Raw genomic sequence first — 26,387 nt, 5'->3', positions numbered from 1 at the left:
TGTCCAGGAGCACTTAAATCTGGATTTTCCAGTCAAGCTTCTCTTTCAGCCTGCTGTTGCATGCATGATAGGTTAAGATAATGATACACAAGAGGTATATTATGAATTTAGCACTGTGTTCAAAAACAAAGCACATAATATATAAAATCCACATGCAGAAAAGATCTACAGCTTTCAAGACAGAGTTTATAATGACTAATGGATAGCTGGTGAAAGAAACTGGTGTCAAAATAGTCTCCTTGAATAGAGGGAATATTAATTTTTAAGTGCTTATAGTAGGCTACAATGGATTAGGAAATAAAACTGTTAATAACCCTGTATTGAAAAGAACCTTTTAACAGAGAACCCTGTACTATGGGGTCGCTGGACCGCCTAATCCTGTAATTGTGTTCATGGCTGTAATTGAGGAGAGCAACTCACAAGTTCCTAAGCATTGACTACAATGTTGGTGAAAATACACTAAAAATACAATAGCTGGCAATTGTAAGTCACAGGAATGTTAGATCCTTATGTACAGTCTGTTTAACAATGATACACACAATTTCCATGACAACAGTGAGAAGATGATAAAAACACCTTCCATCATTCCCTGAGAAGTACTTTTCTGATTATATCACTTATGAAGTGGCAAGTACCTAATTTAGAAATGTCAACTTGCATTTAAGTAACATATTTTTAAATTCAAAGAAATGCAGATCATAATTTTAAAGGATTTCATTAAATATCTGAACCACATTAAAATTATTTATTATCTGATTTTTTAGTCTTTTATAACAAGTTACATCAAACTTATCTTTTACTTTAGTTATGGTCTATAGTTTAACTGCAAAATTTCAGCTTAAAAAATTTTTTACCCCTGGGGAAATCTCTTTTGTTTGAATCAAGTAAAAGCTGATTTAGCACTTTCCAAAGTGCTAGATTTAGCAGAAGAATGTCTTATTTTTAAATTGGCTTAATTTTGCTCCCCCATTCACAAAAAAAAAAAAAAAAAAAAAAAAAAAAGAAAGAAAAATCACATAAAGCAATTATGTTTTATCAGTTACTTAATTTGCTTTCACATTAGAGCATTATCTTACTTCTAGTCTGAATTGTTTTCTTCAAACCAGTAGTAGACATAAAACTGGAATTTATTGCCTCAGCTACTTTTTAGTCACTCCTGTGACCTGGCTACTCTTGAACCAAGCAATTCCAATGACAACAGTGGAACCTAAACTTGGGAGTTATCTCAACACAGGTACTTCTAGGTGAACATACTTCTTAATCTATTAAGAACATTCCTAATAATTATTAAAATGTCAGTTCTCATATTTTACTGTAGCAAAAATAGTTCCTATAAATAAATAATGAAAATATAACCCTAAGATGCTCTTCATATAACACAGTATATCTAAGTTACCACTTAAAAAAGCACACTGAACTACAATTCTTCAAATCAAAGAAGGCTAATGACAGCACTATGTGAAACTCCTCAGTAAGCACCTCCTGAGAGGAGAAAAGCAAAAGAAATTATATAGCAATGTTTTGTACACTACAAATTATCCAGAAATACCATCTTTGGATTTGATCGCTTGTTGCTGTAAATAACATTAAAGAGCAAAAAATACTTTTAACTCATACAGCTTCCTGTGGATAAGATTTAAAGAATTTTATAAATAGAGGGATAAAGCTTTTGATTGAATATACAGACACAGAGCAAGCCAAGTTCTTTCCTTACCCTCAGGCATTTGAAGACTAGGCTGGAGTCAGGCCTAAGTAAGAAGAGCCATGGATAAGTAAGCCTGACCAAAAAACCTGCTCCTGATCATGCTGCTGATTCATGGCCAATTGACAATCATGGTATGAACAGAGAAATGAGAGGTGCAGCAGACTTGATCTGGGGAGCCAACTTCTAAAGTCTCCTCTGAACATCTGGAATTTTGTGAAGAGGATAAAGAGCTAATGGAATGGGCTGCGCTTTGCTATACCTGAAGATACATGATGATTCCATCATTCTGTTTTACAAGGTGGAGAACAGGGAGCCATGAAGCAAAGCAGCATTTCCACAGTAAGAAGGAAAGCCTGCAATCAGTCAAGATTTCTTGACTCCCAGCCCTACAGTTTTAATGCTGATACCAAAGAGCTTCTCAACAGGATTTTTCCTGGCTCTTTTTCAGTGACATTTCTGTGAAGTCATTTCCAGCATAAATTAACTCTTAACTTAAAATACTCTACTCACAGTGTTGAAGACTGGGGGATTTTTCTAGAACATCTTGCTATTTGTTAAATAAAATCTAGTGCTAATATAGCCTAAAAAATAAGAAAGGAGAAAGTGGGAGGAGATCAGAACACAGAGCTGTTCTTTAATTTAGGACCTTAAACTCAATTACAATTAGTAAGTGATTGGGTTAATGTGCAGAATAGAGTTAGAATAAGAGTGCAGTTACTTGTTATGCAAATTAATTTCAACGTCTGTTCAGTTATCAGGAGTAAATATTCTGCACAAAAAAAGCAAGATAACCTTGCTGAAATTTTGCATATAGAAAGAGAGAGAAAATACCATGTCCTTTCCTGGTCATCTGATGTCTAAATTAAAGTTATATGAAGACTTTTTTATGTTGAATTCAAAATAATAGGTGATATTAAAAAGTTATTTTCAGGTCTAGTTGGGTACATTTCCATTTAAATTTTTGTAAATATTTATTCATTTTTTTACATACAAAAACCCTCACCAGAGAATTAAATTATGTCAGGGCCTAAGGCCTAGCTTTGAAGAGCTTTTAGTCTTTTTATCTCCTTGAGGATCTCATGGGAAGTCTAAGCCTGCTTTCAGCACAAAAACCTCCAAAGCCTGAGGCTGCCTCTGGAAGAATTATATTTGCCTTAAGGTCTGTGGTAAATGTATTTTGGCAGCTTTACTCTACAGCTAAAGAAATTTCTCAATCTCATCAGAAAAGTGTAGGCAATAATGATAATCTGTAATACAAAACTGCAAACCCCGGGGGCAGCGAGTGCCTAATCTTACATCCACGGACGCTTTTCTACAGCCCCAGAAGTAACGACACATTTCACTCACTTCCAACAATTTTAAACCATCTCTTTGCTAGAGGAAGATGCAGCTATAATATGCTCTATGTAGACATTCAAAATATGTCAGACTCAGCTTCTGCAAGCTTATATTTAAATCCTAGGACATTAACATCCAGTAGTGCACAGTACTTGACTAATGCTACCCACAGGGATTTTTTAAGATGTCAGAAATTTTTACAGCTAAAAATCAAGCTGAGGTCCAAAACGAGTGTCAGGGCACAAGTCATGCTAATCTCATGTTGGTTGTAAAGCTAATAACGAGTTTAATCTCATTGTTTCACCATCATTAAACATACCAACAGCCTTTGAAGCAGCAGACAGAACTGAGACAGCCAGCCCGTAGTGTGTGACAACCACAGGAGACCCTTCTCTGGCCCATGAACTCTCTGTTCTCATCTACAACACCAGGGTACAGCTTCAGCAAAATGCTCTTCAGTATCAGGACTTTTACAATGATGACTAGTGGGCCAGACCCAGCAGCTTTTCTCAACATTATTTGGTAATATCATCATGATACCGAGGTAGATGGAGATAAGATATATCAGACTAGCCGTATTTAAAGTCTAATGACGAGATTAAAATCTGAAAAGTGTATGCTAAATGCTCATGAACTTGGATAGATAACTTTTTTTAAAATACCAGTTTCTGTTTTTGAAATTAAAGTTTTGTATTGTTAAGTCACTTTCAAAAAGGCCAATAAATTGTCAGACATGAAATTATTAAAGATCTTAAAACAGAGAATAAATAATTACCATTTTGTCCAGACCAAGCCTAGAGAAGTGACACTCCAATTTCTGGGAATCAAATTTTAAAAAGCTTAGAGTCACTTCAAGGACAGAATTCCCTTATCTTAGAAAGTTTTTAAAAATCCTTAAACAAGAAAACATATATAAGAAAACCAAAGAAAACACCTAAGTATTTTAAGTCTTTACTTATGTATAATGATCCTGAATGATACATTCTCTGTTTCATCTTGAGACAAACAAAATATTAAGATTAAATTTTACAAACTTCAATTAGATTTTCCTCTGAGGTCCTGCTTCTACCTGCATCTTAACTGCAAAATCATTATCTTTGTCCCAGCTTAACTTAAAAGATGTACAGATACAAGCTAGGCAAGCAGATAGATTTTGTTCACGTGTAGAAATCTAAGTGAACTTGTGTATTGTCCCACTTAATCACTTTTGTTACATAAAAGTCAATCAGTCTTTGCTACTTTGCTTTCAGTGGAAAAGCATTGAACTTCCATTGTTACATCTGGTGTAAAGTGATTTTCAGACAATGTAGGAGTATGGACATTCCTCATGGATTTTCTGTCCATTAAATTATAATTCGTTCTGCTGGAGAGTCAAATTAATGATACTTTTATTCACTAGCCATTCCTTGTATTCTAGCCACAAAAGAAAAGAGTGTTTAAAAATAAACATGCTCTATGTTCTATAAAAAACCAACAACAACAATTTTCTTCCAGTGTAGACAGTCATTATCTTTCCATCAATAAGGACAACACAACTAATCCCTAAGGGTCCAGTTCTACCAAACCAGAATTACATTTAACAGCAAATACATGAGAAATTCTCTGCCATACACAATTCTCATGTGGGAAAATGGCAGAATCCATAAATAGTAGAAAATATTACAGGGTCTCAGCACTCACTGGATAACTATTCCCAAGCAACGTAAAACAGCATAATTGGCATCTCTTTTTCTAGACCTGTATTTTAGTAAAAAGTATGAATATTTACTTGTACAATGCAATAGCATTGCTAAAATTGCAGTTTAGCCCATACTTTTTACTCAGTTTAACACCACCTGACTTCTTTTAAAGACTATGCTGAATTGAAGTTTACTACTTTCAATAATTCATTACAAAATAATCTTATGCATGAAAAACAGATCTCTTTATTAACATGTCCATTTCATGCAAGCCCTGACACAGCTCACTCACAGATACAATTGCTTATATGTATTGATTACCAATGCAATCATTATAGGTGTTCTAGAGTTAAAAACGGGTTTGCTTGGAGCTGGGAAGAGCTTGGAAAACAGGCTAAAGTTAGCAGAACTTTAAAATCAATTTGGTATAAATAGAGTATCAGATCATTAAGCAAATTTTGATCTAGAACTAAAATCCAGGTTTCCTTATTGTACAAGACGTGCCATCCACAGTATAGTTTAGTTTATCGCACTCTGAGTTGCAGATTGCACTCTGCCAAAAAAACTAATTCCATTGGTATGGAAAAAATATATTCATATATTCTCTATCCATGGAAACAAATAATTTGGAATGGAACAATTGTCCTCTATAAGCTAATATATACTGAAATATGCCTTATTTGTCTTGATTCAAAGCTAAACTGAAGATGACAAAAGGTTTTCACACATTTGCTCATTATGAAACAAAAAATATCATGTTTGAGTCAAATTATGCCAAATATTGTCTGCCAGTATTTAAGATTCATAAAGATGCAGAAATCTCTTCTACATCACCCACTGGAAAAATCAAAGACAGTGAATATCCTGGTTTTAATCAGACATCTCTGTGGTTTTCCACTCAGTTTCTTAGTTCCCCATCAGCTCGTTTCAGGACATCTAGACATCCTGATCTTTCATTTAATAAATAGAAAACAAAGTATTTTGTACTTTTAAATAAATAAGAAGGTTTTTTTCAAAACATATCAGTCACAGAGACTTTGTTCTGCATTTTTCTAGGCAGTCCAGTGCAGTATCTGTTCAGAATGATGGACTGTGTTTGGAATCAATAGAAAAATTCAGTGAGAATTGACATTAGTAAAGTTCTCTTGTTCTGAGTGAGTATTAATGACTTCTGCTTAGTCTTTCATTAAAAATTAATACAGAATCCTATTCTATTGGAAAAAATGCTCCACTTGGAGAGACAAATTCTTGTTATTGCTGAATTTGAAGCTGGCAACAGCTACAACAATGCACATTTTTAAAGCACACCCTTATCTTCTGGATATGTCTTTTAAATGGAAAGCTTAAATCTCATGCCTTCCATGCCTCAGCTTGTGATTTTGAAAAAGTCTCTTTTCATCTCTACTCCTAAACTCAATTAGAAAAATACAAAATAAACACATTTAAAGATAATAATGATAGGTAGTGGCAAAAAAATAATGCATTAAAAGAAAGAATTCAGATACAAAAACCTAGAAAACAAAATATTTTGTAACCAGGGGCAGTCCTCAGCTCAGTCATACAAATTTTTGTCATTTCAGACACAATATCACAGAAATTTAAGTTAAATATAATTTTTTACCATATTGTTATATTTCTTTTCACTGATTTTTTTTTTTTTAATTTCCAAATTCAAATGCAATGACAGACTTTTCCTTTCAGGTGAAATAGCTTGTTAAATGATGTGTTCATATAAGGCAATGTATTTTGTGTATAGATGTTAATTCCTTTCAGTACTCTATCTGCCTTAGCTCCATATTTTTTCCAGATACAAAAACATTTTTGTGGGGAAGTGGGAAAAAGGATGTTTATTTTTCCTACAGATAGCTGTAGCCACATGATTTCCTCCATACCACTGTGGCTTCTCATTCTTTTTTCCAACATCTATTCACCAGCGGCGCTTGGCTGCACAAAGTCCCCACTATCATTTCAAATTTATGGAAGAAACAAACAGAAGAAAAAGCTGGCAGCACAGAACATTCATTCTTCTTCCAAAATCTAAAGCTGAACACATTTGTGAAAATAAGGCACTGTTGGATACTTTCAATAGCATGTTCTTGTATTTGTATGGTGCAGTTAAAAATGTTTTTTACTTAAATCTTACAGCCAGATTTCATTTACTGAGAACTGCTGCCACAGTGTGTGCTTTGCACAGGACGTGGTACCAAAGCAGTTCAAGATGTCAGAGTGACTGCTATGCTTGCTCTGCCTCTGCCCTCCCATCCTGCCTCCGATCTCTGGATACACTAATCTACATTAAGTTCCTCCTGGCCAGAACAAATGAACCTCAAGATTCACTAAGCAGATTCGTACTAAGCAGACCATAGCTGATGGTTCTGCTCTACCAGCCCATTCTCGGACATTTCTGCAGCTCCACGCAACATTCTGAGACAGGTTTGATAAAACCACCCACACAGAAAACACAGTGTATCCCATGACACTGCAAATCAGAGCTGGCCTGACACATCACAACAGGGGCATCAGCAGCATGCTGCCTGCACTAGTGTGGGCTTCTATGGCAAGGAGATGAAGAGGGTGAAGGGGAAGAATGTTCAGCTCTCACAAAACTACCAAGATGAAGACAACCACAGTGAAAACTGCAAAATACTGTTCCAGTGCTCCCACAGCCTAACCTTGTGTTGGTTCCTGCATTATTCACATTCCGCTCCTGCTGCTATCCCTCTTCCAGAGGTGCCACATGTGCCAGTTGCCTTAAAGCTCTGCTGCAGCACACTCCCTCTGGGCATGTGAGAGTTTACACTTCAAGCTTAACAATTTCTTTATATACCAAATATTCTTCAGTGCAAAGCCAACCAGGGTAGTTTAATTCTACTGTTTTCTGGTCAATGGCCTTTTTCAGATTGGCCCTACCAAGCAGATGCTGGCACACAGTAAGACAACTTCTCCTACAATGAATGTGTATGGCCATGACCAGAGCAGCCTACTTTACAAAAAACATACTGTGTGAAGCTCAAGTGAATTCACACTTTTCTACATCATAAGAGCCAACAGTACTAAGATAGATATGAACATTCATTTTTGAATGAAATCTGCAAATAATTGTAAATATACAAAAAACAGATGTGTTCGATCTGGAGATCGCAGTTTGTCACCCCTCAGATAAGAGCTCTACTTCTAGAACCAAATAAAAACCCTTTCACAAAAGCAGTGCAAAAAGAAAATACACTTCTCCAGAAAATTTAGACATCGTGTAGAATTTGAGAAGGTCTAGGTCAACTTTCACATCAGTTCATATAAAATGTTAAAATCAATAAGAATAAAGAAAATGCAGTCCTCTGGTAAGGAGTCAGAGGAACATTTATGGGTCCAAGCAGGAAGTTTATGGCAGATACTTTTGATGAACCAAGATGAGCTTGGTGGAAGCTGGAATGAACTTCATGTTTCAGATTTACAACTGAAGATCAGTCCTGGCTACACAATCACGAGGTGGAAAGACAAAAGCTGGACACTGACAGTACAGCAAATACAGTAGTTAGCTTATTAACAATATTAAAATATTATACATGAAAACATCTGAATGTGATTTAGAACTATATCACCACACATATGGTCTTTACTGAGGATGCCAAGACAAACTGAAATTTGGCATTTCCTACCTAACCTTACAAATGTGTGTCATATGTCAGTGTATTCACAGTAACATTTTCTCTACTATTTTGTATGTAATTTTCTAGTTTATCTTCCCAAAAGCTAAGAAAGCAGGAATTCCTGTACTGGCACGCACATGGCTTCCACCCAGGTTGCAAGTACTGTGACTTCATTCAAGATCTATTAGTAAATCACATGAAATCTCGGAGAGAATAAAAGTAAACCCTTCTATCACTGGGTAGAAAAAGAAAGACTGACACTGAGATTTAGGGGTATTTCATTTATCACACTGTACTTATAAACAGAAAAAACCCCAAAAGGTACCTTCTCCTGTTAACAACATGCTTGTTCTCAATTTAAATCAAGAGAAAAATATTGTGTTACTGGACATATTTGGTGCTTCCTGGGTATATCCTACTATAATGCACAAATGCAGCACTAGAATAGAAACAGACCAGAATAAGTTTAATCTAATTCTAACCCAAGAGCTCTTTTATTTCTTGCTCCAGCTCTCTTTCTCTACTTCATCTCTGAATCTTCCATTAACTACTCTCTTTTTTCTTTTTGTCCATTAAAAAAAATCAAGTGTAAAAGTTATGAATCAAGAATGTCACCAGACCACCAGAGTGTCTGTGGATATGGTTAATCTTCATACTTGGACACTCCTGTTTCTCTAATGATGTTTACATCTTAACTGATATCATGTATCGGGCTGAATTGTAAACTGTGCTTCTAGATTTTACTGGAGCATAGAGGAGTGGTCCTGATCTGTCATTAGGTCTCCACCGTGCTGGGTTCTAAGAGCTGCCAAAACTTCCTTCCCCCAAAAAGCTTCTATTCTAAATACAAGCTGATGTCAAAGTTTATCAAATCCTGAACTCCGCCACTTTTCTATTCTCAGCTCTGTATTTGTTTTGCACAATTTGGATTCTTCTAAGAATAAAGATGAAAGTGTAATAATTCATTTACATGTTTATAGTTTTCCTTGTCATAGGACGCCTACTCCTCTTAGATGCGAACAGCAGTTTCGGTTTCATACAGGATTTTTCCCTTATCTAGGAAGATTATGAGTTGTCTAAGGTCACAGAAAAGTCCATGGGACACGCAAAAATATCTGAGTCCTTGAGACATGGGACTACACATCCTCTTGCCCGGTTGTATCTTTTCTGACCAACATTATATTAAATTCTGTTACAGCTCTGCTCAGAATATCTCAGAGCATGAAGTCCACCTGTATGTCTTCCATTACCTACCTTTTTGAGATCCCTTTTTTGTCCTTACTCTGCTATGAATTTGAAACAAATTTTTCCCACTTACTATCCTTTTACACTTCTAAATTTTTGTAAAGTCTATGAAAAGGGAAAAAAAAAAAACCAAATAGAAAAATCCCAGTGGAACAAATCTGACTGTGGGCTGACTACCTTTTCAGCATTTCAGTGGTGTCCTCAAAAAAAAAAACACAAGGCAAAAAAAGGATACTCTTGACATACCAACATCAGAATAAATCTCACATCTCTGCTGACATTTTTTAAAACATTTTTCCATACAAGCAGGGGCATATGAAACCAATTCCAATTCCTTCCTTCCTAATTTTACACTACATTTTTTCCCCCATGAAGTATATATAAAACTCATTCTCCCAACTCAAACAGAGGAATGTCACGAAAGTCAAAATTTAAAATTAGTATCTGTAAACTGCAGGTCTCAAAAGCACTGTTTAATTTCAGAAAGAATTATATCAGCAGTTCTGGAACACGCACAAGTAGGAGGTGCAGTTTATTAATATTCCACAGAACTGACTATACATAAGTAGCACACATTGCCCAAAAAGCAACTGAGTCCTTCCCCTTCATAATGGAACCTGCTTTAAGCTTTCTCTGAGAAAAACAAATCAGAACCGTGTACAATATTCACTACTGCACACTGATACCAGAACTCTGTATTGATCACTGTAATTTCTTTAAGCTATAATGCAAGCTTACATTCCCCTCTAGGCATCTCTCTAAGGCAGCAGAGCCATTGGTAATGACATTTTCCACAGAAATGCCAACTGATGCCAAAATGACACTGAGTAAGTCACTGCCCAACTCAGCTGAAAGGTCAATACTGTGAAAGATGTTCCATTTCATTCGTAGCTCAAAAGACTAGGAAAACATGGTCAACACAAACACTATCAAAAAAGCAAAGAAAAAATATATTTTGAGGGCTTCATGTTTGAATTGGTATAGATGCACCTCAAAGTAATTGCTTTTCTTGCACTGTGCTCTTAAAAGTTCCGAAAGACTCTACAAGAGCAATAGGAACTGCTTTAAATGTAGACTCAGGTAACAGACACAATAGACATTGTAAAGATGCACTAATAAAACTAAAGAAATACTGACATGGGGGCTGTTCTACTAAGTACTGAAACTTCAGCTGGAAATGTAAATTATATCACTACATTTTCTCAGTCTTCTGTCAATGTAACCAACTGGAGAGAAAAATACTATGGCTCCTTAAAACTGAAGAAACAGAGCACCAGAAGCCTCAGGGCCCCAGACAAAGCTGTGTGAAACTGGAGTTATGACTGAAAGTTTGTATCAATAACTTAGGAGTTAACTGATTTTTTCACCAGTCCTAGAAAAGACAAGGTTTGATTTCCCACTGTCTTTTATTGCTCAGACATACAAATCCCTGCCAGCTGTGACACTGGTTCTCCAAAGGTCTCTACACCATCCCCACACCTTTGCATCTACCCCAGCCTTTCCTATATCCCATCCACAACATAAGCAACTATAGACAACTATAGGGCTGTGCCAGATCCACTTTTCTCAGGCTGATCAGACAAAAAAAAAATTCTACTTATCCTGAAATAAATTATAAACACAAAATATTCAGAGTTGCAGTTAAAATTAAAAAGAAAGCAGTCCTAAAATAACGAATTTTCAGCCAAGAAACCACTGTAATATTTACTTTTAGCCTCTGAAAACTCATAAATTTCATGCAGTAACTCCTACATCACAGCATATAGCACAAACATATAGATACATTTTTCTGTAATTACATCTGAAATTAAAAAGCCTTAATCTTTCTTTATTTTGTTATCATTTAATAAATTTTGACCTGGCAATGACACAGGCCACAGCATTGCTAGACAGAATACTAGGGCTGAGGAATTTATATTCATTCTGTCTATTTCAATTACTACAGAGCTTTTCCTTGGGGGAAGAACAAGAGAAATTTACTTCTTGTGGCATGGTCCTCCTATTTTCCAGCAACCTCAATCTATTTCCATTCATTTTCCAGTATTTACTTTGCAAAAAAAGAAAATTCATAAAGAGGAAACTGAACTTATGGCTCTAATTCTGCTTGGAATTCTGTGTAACAAGTTTTCACATCCCTAGGGATTTCCATACTGTCAGTAGAGCAGTCTACATATATATTTTTATATAGAAGTATATGCATCAGCAAAGATCAAATTACCTTTAATTACCACTTAACTGCAATCATATCAACACGTATGGAGCAAGAGTACAGCCCAAGCATCTTTAGAGTAACTTAAGACATGTAACTAATTAGCTCTGTCTTAAGAAAGTGACAAAATATAATTTTCTCATAAGAATCATTAGACTTTTGTTTTCATATTTTCCAGGGTTATTTAATGCAGTCTCGACAGCTACAGTCCTGCAATCAGCTCAGTGCAGGTCAGGATCTGGCTTTATTCAAAGTACTAACCACTTCACAGCACAGGCAAAATCATGCACCCCTATGAACTTCCTCACAGGAGCAATGCTTAATACTGTGATCAAAAATGTACACGATAGGAGATGATAAATACAAACTACCTATATAATTTGAAGGAAAAAATACATGTCTCTAAGTCGTATTCACTAGAAATTGTCTTTATTATTTTGAACAACCCAGAGATTGCCCCATGCAGAAGGAACAGACCTGATTTAAACCTCACATGAGACTCATATTCTACTTATTTAAATAACTAACAGTATATACATGATTCACAAAATAATGACTTGCATTTTGCAACAGCTATGCAGAAAACAGCCTGAGTGCCAACCAGGAGGGACTTCAGAGTCATCTTCTGACTGTGCAGAAAATAAAAGCCCAGTGTCCATTTCTGATCCCAGCTCACAAGAAACAAATTACCCCACTCACTACCATGTGGAATTAACCAATTTTTAATTATCTTTATGAGAGAATGTTTTACATTATGGACAAAATGCAATGGATGTCTCAATGTTCACCACTGATTCTATAAAAACATTGTCTTTATTGCTTTCAAAGGGAAAATTTATATCCCTATGAGCAATTAAATTAGTAACAGAGGGTCAACACTGGCATCTATTGTCATTGCAACAGTCATAAACACAATGAGCATCTCAGCAGACTCTTAAACCACTTCCTCTCTCTCTACTTGGAGTAAATTTTAATTGCACAAATTCAATACTTATGCGTCAATTTATTTTGAATGCTAATCTTTTGAAAATCAGAGCTAGTACTACAAAAATTGCATTTGATGAAAAAGTAATTTGCATGAAAAATGCCAAAAGGCATATATGAAATGGTATTTCATATACCAAAACAAAATTACAAAGCCTCTTTGAATGAATTGCATCCATTATCTATATAAAACCAGACTATAATAGAACAATTTTTCTCTGTAGCAAAAGGCACTTAAATTGCAGCATAACTTGCATTTAAGAAGTTTAATACAGTTTCAAAATTATCTCATACATTGACTTTGAACTGACCAATTAAGCATTAAAATTTTTCTCATGTTTTTTATTATAACTGGCACCAAAACCAAGTGCAAAAAGGAACTATATTAATATAGTCTTTGACAAATATTTTTTTACATTTTCACTTTTACCAATTAAAATATGGAAAAACATTTGGACTCTCTGTCTGCTGTCTTATATCTCCTTTATTTTCACCATTCACTACCAGGGGGGAAAAAAGAGGGATACTTTTGCCTAAATTTTATCTTTTCCTTATAACTCAAGTTTCAAAAACTGAGGTAGAAAAATGGAAGTGGTTTCCGCAAGTAGAATGGAGAATCCGTGTCCACTCCAATACAAGTGAATAAAGGCTGATGTGACTGATGTGACACAAGGTAACATTTTAGCATCTTTAACCTTCCCTTTTAGTCATTAAGCAAACCACAAATATTTGTCTTTTTTTTTCTTAACATAACCAACTTGGAATTGTTTTGAAAATGAACTTACACCCTTAAAGCCCTTTGAAATCATTAATGACTTCGCTACAGAGGTGAATTTTCCCCTGAGTGCCCTAGCTCTGCTCTCCCATATCCCAGTCTCTCTTGTCCGAAGATGGAAATCACACACCTGTATAGCTCTATACACCCTGCAGCCATGAGAAGCAGTTTCACTGATGTGCTGATCATCTCCCTTACAAAGCAGGGGCTTGGATGCCATAAAGCCTTTTGATGTTGCAGAAATGTCCAAAACTGAAAGTCTGCTACTTCAAAGTTCTCCTGGTGTACTGGAAAACTCCAGCTTCATGCTGGAGGCAGATTTTTACCTACATGAAAAGGCAGAAGACAGGCCACTAGAAAATTCTTATGGATTCACAGCCCTTACAAGCAGCATCCACTTTTAGCCTATATACAGACCAATGACAAAAGGACCAGACCATATTTCAGGAGAATTTGATGAATACCCCACACGAAGAGACACATTTCTTTCTTTCAGCATTAATTCTGTGCACAGTGATGCATCAAAACTTTGGAACACTTTCAATCAAAATTATCAGGCACTAACTTATAACAATTTTGTAAGACAAAGGAATCAAGGGTGAACATGAAGGGTGGAGGAGCACTAAACTCTCTGATGTGCCTCTTGGGCAGCATCTTACAGGAAGCCACTAGACCACCTTCTTCAACCTCACCTTTCATGAAATTGTCTCCAGATACACAAATTTTACTAGTTTAAACCAAAGTAAAACCCAATTTAATTAGATCAGCTAAACATTTTGCAGGGGGATCAGATCTTAAATAACTTCCAGCAGTATAAGTACTTTTACTACCCATCTCCATTGACTTCCTACCTCCTCATAGACATTAAACATATGAGTCAAGATTCACAATTCTCTTAAATCAATTCAGAACTTCATTGTCACTTAAAAGAGAATCCTGTCCTCTCCCAGTCTTCCCACACAACTCACAGGTGTTCACTTCCTGCATAGAGGGGTAGGAACATCCCTGTCACTGTCACAGCAGACAGCAGTAGGATCTCTTCAAACAGAAACATAACGTTAGATCAGCCCAAGACAAATGTCACACCACAGCCTGAAATGCATCCTTATGGTCAGCCATCAATCCTGTGCACATAATCAACCCTGAAGAGCAGTAAGTGTTCCACTCCTATAAATTTTGCCACACCTAACTCCTGGAATGTGTAGGTAAGTCTATATTGAATCTACCTGCTCTGCAACATGTTGACCAGTTTTTTTACCATGAATCCACAAATTGATGTAAAATATCAAATTTTGCCAATAGAAATATAACCATTACTTAGCCTTATAAGTTCATACAGATATGAACATTTTCTGACAATCCTCATGGTTAATCATGCATGGTTAATCATGGCTAATTATCTTTTCTCTTGAAAACGTTCCCTTTAATTCAAACTTAAGCTCCTATTCCAGATAGTAGATCTTAGTTCTGCTTTCTTCAACACATACAGTATCTTTCTCCAAACAAACATCCTCTCTCTTCACAAAATATTTCAAAACCATGAAATCCTTTCAATATTTTATTCAACAACAACAACAACAAAAAAGTATTAGCCTAAGGACTAAAATATTGCCTCAGATCAATCCTTCACCATGTCTCCAAACCTTCTCTCCTTTGTTGAGCTTTTTAAATGTATCCATCAGAACTGAAGCTGCTGCTTCTACAGAGGAATATTAATACTAATAGACAAACAATGACATCTATAGGTTCATACCTGCAAGGACTGTGAACTCTTCCGGTCCCTGTAAGAGCAGCTGATACCCACCCTGTGTATCATTTTACTATTTTCTCTACTGAAGTAGTTATATCCAAACTCACATTCAAGTATCACATTGCTGGGTTTCCTATTTGTTTGTTGAGGTAAATTGATAGCTCTTCTAACCTAAATGCTGAAATACTTAAAAGTTTATTAAAAAGTAGAAGTAACAGTTAATGGGAAAAGAAAGACTTATTTCACAGTAATCTGCCTGCTTTGCTTATGTAAGAAAGATAAAATAATAAAACAACTATATAAGAATATATCATAGAAATATCAAGATGGTTTAAATCTGTTTATTTACAACTCCTTTGATTTGTTTATTACTTATCTTAGAGAAGATGAACAGGAAGGCAATATTCATTTATCTATGGAGTCATGCCTGTAATAAGGGAACAATTTCAGGACAAAAGAAGATTACCCAGGACCTAAAGATACAATAATGAATTTCAGGTATTTATATATCCTCAAAGTAGTTCTGCAATGTTTACCACTCCTTATAGAAGAATATAAATTATAAGCAGCATATTATAATCAAATGCATTCATTTCATGAATGCTGCTTAATAAAAAATAAGAATTTTCTCATTTGTAATACAAAACAATCAAATTCCAGCTCAGCTGCTCAGTGGTCAGAATACAATGTCTGAGAACATGTTACAAGTCAATCACAAAGTCAAAAGGGAAACTATGGGCAAAAATATAGATTAACCAATGACAGTAAGGACACAGTGATTATTCTGAACAGTAGTTTAACTTTTTACCAGATTCTGCAGCTGCCCCATTTCTCCTGGGTTATTTGAGAACGTCCAAAGAAACAGCACTTGGACATCACAGACACAGCTCTCCTGTGCAAGCCCTTCATATGTCACTTAACTTCTACACTGACAATTCTTTATGTGCTGAAAGACCCAACAGTAGTGGATGTAGGAAGACCTTATAAACAGCATATATTTCTCCTATTGTCTGTGATCCTGCAGTCAGCAGAGATTACAAACCAATGAAATAAAGCACAGGCAAAGGCGAGAGTAAGTTGGACAGTTTAAAGACAAGATGCTCTAATAAAACAATTACAATCCTTCCTATTTACATAAGGATCAGGTTTGAGCTGGGATAGTTAGCTTTCCTCTTAGTAGCTAGTACATACAGTGCTGTGCTTTGGATTCAGTGTGAGAATAATGTTGCTAACACACTGATGTTTTGGTTCTTGCTAAGTAGTGCCACCCTAAGTCAAGGATTTTTCAGTGTCTCATGCCCTGGCAGGAAGGAGGAGACAAAAACCTGGCAGGGAGTGCAGCTGGGACAGCTGACCCAAACTGGCCAAAGGGATATTCTACACCACAGAACATCTTTTTTGGTGTATAAACTGAGAGAAATTGGCTGGGAGGGAGTGACTGATGGTCAGCTGGGTATCAGTCAGCAGGTGGTAAGCAATTATATTGAGCATCACTCATTTTTCTTAGCATTTATTTCTCTCTTTTTCTTAATTTCCTTTTTATTATTATTGATGGTGTTGCATTCCTGTAGTTTTGTTATTGTCACTCTTGCTACTATTATTAGTATCTTTATTTGGTTTATTATTATTCTTTACTCTGTTTTAGGTATTAAACTATTCTTATCTCAACCCTTAAGTTTTACTTTTCTCCTCATTCTGATTTTCCTTTCTCTCCCACTGGTGAGGGCTGCAGGGAGTGAGTGGCTACATGGTAGAGAGTCACAAACTGGAGTTAAAAAGTGAAAACAAAGAGAGAGGAGTAAGTTTGACTTCCTACATGCAAGCCACCATGAGCACACACAGAGAAGACATACATAAAAACTTTGAAAGATGTCAAGAAAATCCAACAAAAACACTGTAGAAATTAGACTGAATACCATGATGATTGTATTCAGCCTTGATGATGGTATTCCAGCCTTCAGCAGTTGTAAGCCTCTCTTCCTCATACAGATGTTCACTTTGTCTGCAGCTTCCTTGCATCTCTCTGCATAGCACAAGATGGCATTTTGTACTCCAAAGCCCTTCATTGAATTAAGTACATTAAAAAAATTCAGTCTCAGGATGGTAAGACGTTTGGCACAGAATAAGATACAGTCACACTGCAAAAAAGGTGAAAAGGTCTCAAGTCCTTTCAAATATCTGTGGGAAAGAACTTCTCTAGGTCCCACACCCAATTAGCCTGATGCTGAAAGGAGCAGGACATTTATAAGTGTTCTCTATGGCAGCTAACAGCATTGATCTAGGCCATGTCTCCTCTAAATAAAAATAGCAACTGCACACAGTTTATTTAAATCCACAGTCAGGAAACCTTGTCATATCTCTGTCAGGACTGCTGTCAAGTCCCAGCTTTATTGATATCTTTTCCTTGTGCAAATATCTCTATGCAGTACTAAAACCATTTCTTTCTCACAGATGAATGAATAGCTGTGGCTCCAACAGCTTAGTATTATTTTACAATCCCCAGGATCATTTCTGTTGTCCTCCCTTGAACTCCACTCATCTGTTTCAAATCCACCTTGCCATGGGGGACACTATACTCGGGTATCCGCCCTGATTTCTGTGCAGCCTCTGCTGAGAGTATTGTGCTCCTTCTACCCAGGGGTGTCCTCACAGAACCTCCAAGGATATCACCTTATCTGCCCCACTGCTACAGTGACAGAAGCAACTAGAATGACTAAAAGCATCCCCCTTGGAGATTGCCCTTTGATAACACTACACCTCGACATCTGCCAGTCAGCCATCTGCCACATGCCTCACTGACCACAAACCCTCCTTAAACAGTATTGTGGTCCAGCTTCAGATATCTCACAGAAGTGGGATGGACACCTCTTTCTGCTTCATTCCAAAAATACTGTAACTTTTTATATGTTGTTGTAACTTTAGAAAGCCTAAATCCCAAATGTGAAATAAGAGTTTACTTATTTCGAATACAAATTCAACATGTAAAAACACTTCAAAAAATTGGAAAGGATTGGATTAGAAACCACATTTCTTTGACTTGAAATAAGAATGTTGGCAGAAGTTATCTTGGTTATAGCTAAAAACTACATTTTAAAATGATCCTTTATTTTAAAGGCTTTATTATTTTTAACTCTGTCAGCCATTTATAATGGACTTTCTCACCTTTTTGTATCCTTTGTATTTAGATAGTAACTTATATTCAGCATTAATTTCTTTCCATCTATTACATAAATGTTTTAAATTTTATATTTTTATTAAAATACTTTATATAAATGTTTCATCACTGCTTCTAGAAAAAGACAGAATTTAAGAGTCTCTAGTACTGGCTTAGACCAAAGGTCCATCTGGCCTAGTGTTCTTTATCCAAGATTGGCCACAAGCACTAGCTGGAAGCAGTAGGGACAGGGAAAATATACGTGATATTTCCCCTACATACACATTCCTTGACTCCAGTTGTTTTCAGTCTGGTGTATTTCCTCAACCTGGTTTGGGTTTTTCTCATTCTGCAGCACAGTTTTTTCTCAGGGCTTGCCTTATTCTTGAACTAATCTAGATTTTTTGCACTCATATAAGACTTCTAGCACAAAAATATGTCATTTAATACTTTCCACAAGGAAGCACCTCTTTCTTCTTGGTTTGCTTGCCTTCTGATGAGCTTCACTTGTTACTTCCTAGTTCTTGCATGAGAAGACAGAGAAAGCAGTCACTCCCTGACTTGTACTCCCAATGATAATTGTGTAGAGCTTTCTACAACACCTTTCTGAATTCTAAAACCCTTTTTGTCTAGGCTGAAGACTCCTGTACCAGAACTCATTCATTCTTCCAATTGGATTTAATCATCCTTGGTGATTTTCCAGAATTTTTGTTTTCTTTTGAACATACCAGAACCAAAAACATTATTCCAAGTCTGCGTGAAAAAGGGACTGCCACAGATGTATAATCAAGGTTTCTTTTCTTCCATTTTCCCTTTTTTTCCCCTATTTATTCCTAATGCATAATGGTTTTTTTTACTGTTACCAAGCGTTGAGAATTTGTCTTCAGAGAAGTAGCTTATGAGAGGTAAAGGTCAGTGCAGAGGCCATTATTTTATGGATATAAGTTGTACATACATATTTATCTGAACTTACAATCACATTTTCACTTATAATTTTTGTTGTTGTTACTCACATTCTATTCTTGCCCTACCTTGAATAACTTGCCACAAAACTGTGTCATTCTTTGTTTATCTCCTTTATCAGATCCTTCATGACTATCACTTCTGAACCAAGACTGATTCTGTTTTGTGTCATGTTGCATTTCATTGCAATGTGGTTACAGTTGTGCTACATTTAAGTTAATTGCTTTAAGGTTAGCAAATAGGGGCTTTTAATAGTCCAAATAAACACACTACTGCCCGGAGTCATGGTCTGCTCAAACATACCTACTTCAATCAGATCATAGCCATAATAACTGCCAATTTTTACATTGCCAGTTAATTCTTCTCCTCTATCAGAGTAAAAATTGATATCAAGTCTCCCATCATATTGACTAAGGGACTAGTTTAATAAGTTGCCATCTGTTAAATTTATAAATTCTCCTCAGAGTGGTTGAAGTTGGCAATTAAAATCTGCTTCCCAATAGTTATATAGCTTTCAATTATCCAAAAAGTTTCTTAATAAACATTTATTTCATTCTTTAGACTATTTCTTAGTATTCAATTTTTTAGTATTGGCCATCAAAAATTTAGCAGCAAAATGCTATTCTGGCAAGCTCTTAAACAATAACACTTTTGAAAATATAAGATAGTTTACACCTCTTTCATCCAGGACAAGCCTACCTTGAATGATCTCATTTCCTTTAAGAAGGAAACAGAGTGAAAGTGCCAGAAGGAAGCTGGCAGATAGTTACTGTAGAATACTGATGAATGATACTTTGTTCATGCATTCTTTCTGCACAGCCTTACATCCAGTTTAATGACCTGAACAGCTTAATAACAGATATTTCTGTGTGCAGATGTTGATGCGAGGGTCTAAAATAGACACAAATGGACAACAACACTGCTTTTTTAAAAGGCACCATAGATTTTTTTCACTACTCAGAGAGATTTCACACTATCAACGTTTCTATTCTTAAAACACATTTTCAAAGAAAAGTTTACTTGCAGACATATCCTCTCAGTTCTGTAAAGTGAATTTTTCCCATGTTCTTTTGCTCTTCTCATACGTAAACCCTGTTTGAAGATTTCAATATTAAAAAGCCTTGAGGAAATGATATTATGATTTAGGGGTTTTTAATTGCTTTTTCAAGACAGCACAGCTTGTCACCACATTGACTTTTAGCACTTTTATCAATAGAATTCGTTTTTTTTTATTAAGGCTACTTTTTAATGCTGTCAAGCAGGTTCTCACAAAGAAGTGGACTTGGAAATTATCATCACTATTATCATAATTTCCATAAGAGAATTACAGCAAAATATGCTGAATTATTGTACTGGATTGAGGCAGAAAGTCCAGCAAAGGAAAAAAAACTAAATATAAATAAAAATAATAATAATAAAAAATTAATGTTTTTAAAAAGAGTTTTTAAAATTCCTTGATTTCCTTTATTCTAATTTAAGAGGATTTCTAACCAAAACTAAAGATGCATGAAGGGGAAGCGTGGAAAGTATCTGTGTAGGAAAGCACAGACAAAGCAGAGATGTTAGCAAAACCCTCTACAAGAACAAGACTCAGGATACCAAAAAGAAATTTAGTTTGAAAGACAAAGGAGTCTTTATGGACCACCATTTCAATAAGCAATGATTCTTTCCACTTCTAGATATAAAATCAAACGTAACCAAGGACACACACAACAAAAAAAGAAAAGGAAATTAGGCAAAAATACAGATTATTCCTAGCCACGTGACAGCAGGCTCCTTTTAAAAGAACTATCATTAAACAAAAGGGAAAAGGGCAAATTTTTTTAAATGAGCTACTCACTTAAGAGAGCACAGTAAACAAATTAGAATTTAAAAAATGCTGACTGTCTATGGGGACAAGGGTTATCAAAGTTAACTGTTGATAAGAAAGACTAAATAGCTCTTAGTACTTTAGTATTTTAGTAAACAGTGTTGTTATCAAACAATGCAAAAAGCATACTTGAAAATTCCTCTTAATACATAGCAAAGCATTACTTTATTCACCTCCAGAGTTCAGGGTCCACTGTTTTCATTCAGAAAGCTATTAGCTACAGGAGACTGCAAATTGCCAAGGTCATTTGGAGCAATAATTCTAACACAAACAAACTTTGCTTGGCAATTAAGAATATGTCTGCTTCTAGACAAGTGAGGGTTGCATGACTGCATTTGAATAAATAAGCCATGCTTTCTTTCATCTGGTTTGATAGCATACATCTGCTCTAATAGCATACAAATGCAACAGTCCTTATGTATCAGTGCAAAAATGCTCCTGAAAAATCTAAAAACATTAAAAATATTCTAGATTTTTTAGGGAAATTGTCATAGTTCCCACCTAGAGCACCAAGCCTATGCACACAGGCTTAGACTGCTACTAGTCTGATGAAGCAGAATCCTAGCATGGCCCTAAAAATGGTTTGTAAAATGAACACAGAAAAGGAAGCAATGCAGATCCAGTGTTGCAGTGAAGAACATGAGACAAAATAAAACCTACAAGAGTAGCAGGACATCCCCTCACTTTCAGGCTTACACACAAGTTAAAGGATTTCCCTTTATTTAACAATTCACTGGCAAGGCATTTGGAGGTGGCCACACAGATCTACCAAGGCGTTTGGCCTCCTGTACCCTGATAACAAAACGTCTTTGGAACAAGTACACAGATTAATTGTTCCAGTAAACCAAGATGAGAATGCACTTGTGCCTCTACATTTCCTGGCACTTTCGTAATCAAAATACCAAGCTAATATGAGATTAATCCTACCCCAAGAAACACATTCCACCCCCTGTGAGATGTTACCAGAGAGTCTCAGGAGAATGCCACCAACCACTGAGCTGGCAGAGGACAGTCCCAGGTTAAAAAGGAAGGCAGGACAGCAAGAGGCGCACCAGAACACCTCACTGGCAAATTGGGCCAGAGATGACTAACTCAGCTCTCTCCTGGAAGTTACACCTCTTGCCTCCAGAGAAGAAATCCCTCCACAACCCATTCATGACTTGGATAGAGTTGAGTTGGCAAAAAGGAACTTTGCTGTGAGGTCAAACTAGTTGTGACTGTCTAGATTTCTTTTCTTATGCTGGGCATCAGGAGAATGAGAGCTTCAGTTTTCTTGGTGGAGTTGGAGAAAGACAAAGGGAAGGAGGGAGAAGACTCCAGTCTGTAAAATAGCCAAATACTTGATCTCAGCAGTAAAAGATACACAAGACTTTGAGCTATGGTCCTTCACATATTAAACCTGGACCCTCTTTGGTTTTCATGTACAAACATAGCATTTAAAGTTACAGTTGATGTTTCAAATTCAAGTGTCTTCCACCTATCCATTCTCTTTCTAAATGCACATCAATTTAACTGTATCCAGAAGGACTGAAAGTGATCAGCACATCACTTTCCTCTAAAATTATAAACTTTCATGCAATTTCCAAAATTCTGTATAAAATTGGCATAACACATTATGTACACAGATGCATGACCCATGTTCAAGTTTTCCAAACAGGAACTCAGAACTGAATTCTGCTTTAGCTCTATGAAACTTTGTATTAATTATCCTGATTTCTCTCTCTCTCTCCCTCTCTCTTCTTTCTGCTTCTTTCAACTTATGAAAAATAGGTATGCAAAGTGAGAATCTTCCAATGGCAGAGACACATAGGCAACACAGAGAGACAGCAACCTACATGTGAAACAAGTGCCTCACACAACCATCTATCACACACTCTGAGCACAGAAACAGGGTTGTCCTCACTTCTGTTAAGAATAACTTTGAAAGGTTCCACACTGCAGCAAAAGCATTTGCAAAATTTCAGCATCTTTCAAACAAAACGTATCCAGGAAACTCTTACTGCAACAGATCGAACCCTAGAGCTACATTCACATCTATAGTGAATAAGAAGACTTTTAACAAGGTCTTTAAACTTTACTGTTTCAGATACACCAAGAAAGGAAATACAATTATCTGTACTTTACAAAAAGTTGTATGAAACAAGCAGGCAAGGAATATCTCAAGCCTGTCACCATATATGATAGGTCACCATATGATCCTTTTATCTCAAAAACATGTTTAATAATATTTTCCCAAGCAACGTACTGCAACTCCTTGTGATAAAAGTTTTCCATTGTTATTTTCTATATTCACTAAAATTTCCAACATATCTGCTATTATGCAGATTTCTATGTGACAAACTGAAAGAACCTAAGAATGACTATGCACTCTGAAATCATAAATATCATTATATGGACTGTCAATAATCTATCAAATTGGGCATGGCATCCACAGAGAAGGAGTACAAAAAAAATAAGGTTTATGTATTAAGTTAGAAAATATGTTGATTGATCCAAGAATCACAAATTCAGATAGGTAGATCAGCTCATCGCAAAAATAATTTAACAAGCTGTGTTAACAGAATGGTGCTTAAAGATAGCAAGAGGAAATACCTTAAGGGTCTGACCATGATTAATTTTGTTAAGTAATTTTATTAATGAGGTACGGCTGTAAAAAAGATTCTCTATGTAAAACTAATCAGGTTTGAGGTCTGGAGCAATCAGAGGGAATTAAATATTACTTAATGCAAAAATATGCTCTTCAGAGAATTTCTACTGCAAGTTACAGGTTTGATAGTTGGAAAAAGACGTACTTGCATATCCAAATTAATCACACAATAATTGCAGGCCACCAAAACAGCCATGAAGAAAACCAAATATCATCCCGAAATTAATCACGAAAGGTATATTTTAAATCTCACAGTAGCATGAAAAACACTCTCAGCCTCTGTACTCAAAAAAAGTGAGTTCCCATCAGAACAGGCAAAGTCAAGACTTTGTGGAATAGTGAAACTTAGGCAAGGGCACATGAAAAACTACTCACTTGTTCAGCTTCACATAACAAAAGTCTGAGAATGACACCTCTCTCAATACATAACAGAGGCAGAAGTGCTATGCAAACAAAACCACAATGGTTGCCCTGCCATAAAGAACTATTTTGTGAAAACTGGATGAAGCTTCTTACCTGCAGCAGGTGAAATTAAGGAATTGTCTTCAAAAAGAGTAGGCTAAACCTATAATTAGATTAATACAGAGTTTGACATGGGTTTTGAGAACTCTCCATGATATGCCTTTCCTAAAGAGAAGACTAGAGCTGATGACTCAAGACACTCCTTCTTGTACTGTTTCCTGTGCTCCCAAATTACCACTTAGAACATTTACACACACAAGTAACAACAACCAGCAGCCACACCATTCAGCTATTCTACCATTTACTTTATAACTTGAAAGAGTTTTCTAAAGGCCCTCAGCATAATTATTCCCATTTTATTGTAAAGGAAACAGAACTGAAGTAGCTTGACACAGGCAACAAAGAATACCATCAGAAAGATCAGGAATAAAGAGCAGACTTCCCAAACCCAGTTGTAGTAAGATGTATTGCCCTGTCTTCATACAAATCAGTGATGGTTGATCCATACATTCAATCATGTCTAAGAGAACTTGTCTGACAAACAAGAAACACCTCAGGTAACACCTAGATAAACACTTAGAGCAAAAACATCTGAAGGCTTTCAAGATCAGGCTCAAAACATGCATTACAAGATTTCTGAGAGCAAATACAGAGATGACAGCTAAGGACCTGCTTCAGTGGCCCTTACAATGCAATGTTCTTAAGTGCAGTGAACAAAAGTGCTCATACAGTAGGAAATACTTCCTGAGACACCTCTCCTCTGTCCAGCCACTTCTTTAAAACCAGTAAGAAACAGCCTGAGAAAATGGCTCCATTTCTGTGCAGTACATATCTGAGAACAAAAACCAAATACTGAGCAGGATACACAGGTGAACAAAAGCCAGATCCATGGGATACAGCCAGCTTTATTAGTTTAACAGAGAAGGACTGTACGCCTCACCTCTCAACCCTCACATTTTATTTAGTGTTATGTTAGAAAAGGTCATGTTGCAAAATATAAACAAATTGCCCACATGGAGCAGATTCCCTAGGATTCTCCAAGTTCCTCATGCTGTTCTGAACCACAGGAATATCTTTTCTGACAGACACAGGCCTACCAGATAACTCCTAAGTCTCATTTATACCTGTGGGATATACTCAATTCCCAAGTCTCATTTATACATCTGGCATATATTTATACACTGCCCCAAAAGCAACAGAAACCAGCTAAATTTCTGGCTACCCTCCCCTCCCTCCTGTATCTCTCTCTCACACACACACAGAGTGGGCTTATTTTCTGCAGACTCAGCCACGAAACACCATAGCAAAATTCAGTTCCAACATCAGACAGATGCAGGATGGCATCCCCAAAACTTCAGAGCCGGCATACCAGATGTGATAGCTCTCACAGATATCTCAGTTATCTACTGCCAACATTTTGAGGCTTTATCAACTGCAGCCTGGATCACTGCTTATGCACCAAGCTTCCCTGTCAGGGGTCTCTGACCAGGCTAATTTTGCAGATGGCAATAACCACCTAATCAATCCATGTCTTTCTAAGTCCTAATGGAGCACCTGCACATCCAGGCATGAATCTTCCTCTTGACATCCTCCACAAACATAAATTACAAGTTTAGTGCATGCACCAGACAAGTCTCAATGACCCCTTGACAGGGCAAACAGAGGTCATGCAACAATCTGATTTTCAGCGCCCACTATTTCCAGCCTTCCTCTTTCTGAATTTTAAAGCTTGGAGCTGCAGTTAGCATCACACTCGGGTCTCAAGGGAACACAACTTCCAAGTGATGTCTCATTTCCAAGCCTGATAACATTAGCAATGTTTCCATTAGAAAGTTCTGCAGTGTAACAGGAGCAGATCTCTAGGATTAAATGGTTCTAAGGACATAAAATATTTTACAAGAGGGGGAAGAAGCTACAGCCTAGCTCTACTCTGGTCAAATGGACTGGATACGCTTTGGT

At 36.3% G+C, this 26,387-nt stretch overlaps 2 protein-coding genes across 7 annotated transcripts in view; both read right to left on the bottom strand.

Annotated features, from left to right (window-relative positions):
- The window catches only part of LOC136558113 (LIM zinc-binding domain-containing Nebulette), a 244,577-nt gene that overhangs the window by 98,060 nt on the left and 120,130 nt on the right, over positions 1 to 26,387 (bottom strand). The gene's annotated exons all lie outside the window — the stretch shown is intronic.
- LOC136558088 (nebulette-like) overlaps positions 1 to 26,387 on the bottom strand; it is a 96,767-nt gene that overhangs the window by 59,327 nt on the left and 11,053 nt on the right. The window contains exon 5 of one of the 5 annotated variants that reach the window (XM_066552408.1): positions 17,249 to 17,392. The exons of the other annotated variants lie outside the window; for them this stretch is intronic. The gene's annotated coding sequence lies outside the window, so the exon portion shown is untranslated. The remainder of the gene's footprint in view (positions 1 to 17,248; positions 17,393 to 26,387) is intronic. 5 annotated transcript variants of the gene reach the window in all.

The sequence above is a fragment of the Molothrus aeneus genome, chromosome 1, assembly GCF_037042795.1.
Source record: "Molothrus aeneus isolate 106 chromosome 1, BPBGC_Maene_1.0, whole genome shotgun sequence".
NCBI lineage: Eukaryota > Metazoa > Chordata > Aves > Passeriformes > Icteridae > Molothrus > Molothrus aeneus.
This window is presented reverse-complemented; position numbering and strand designations above follow the sequence as displayed.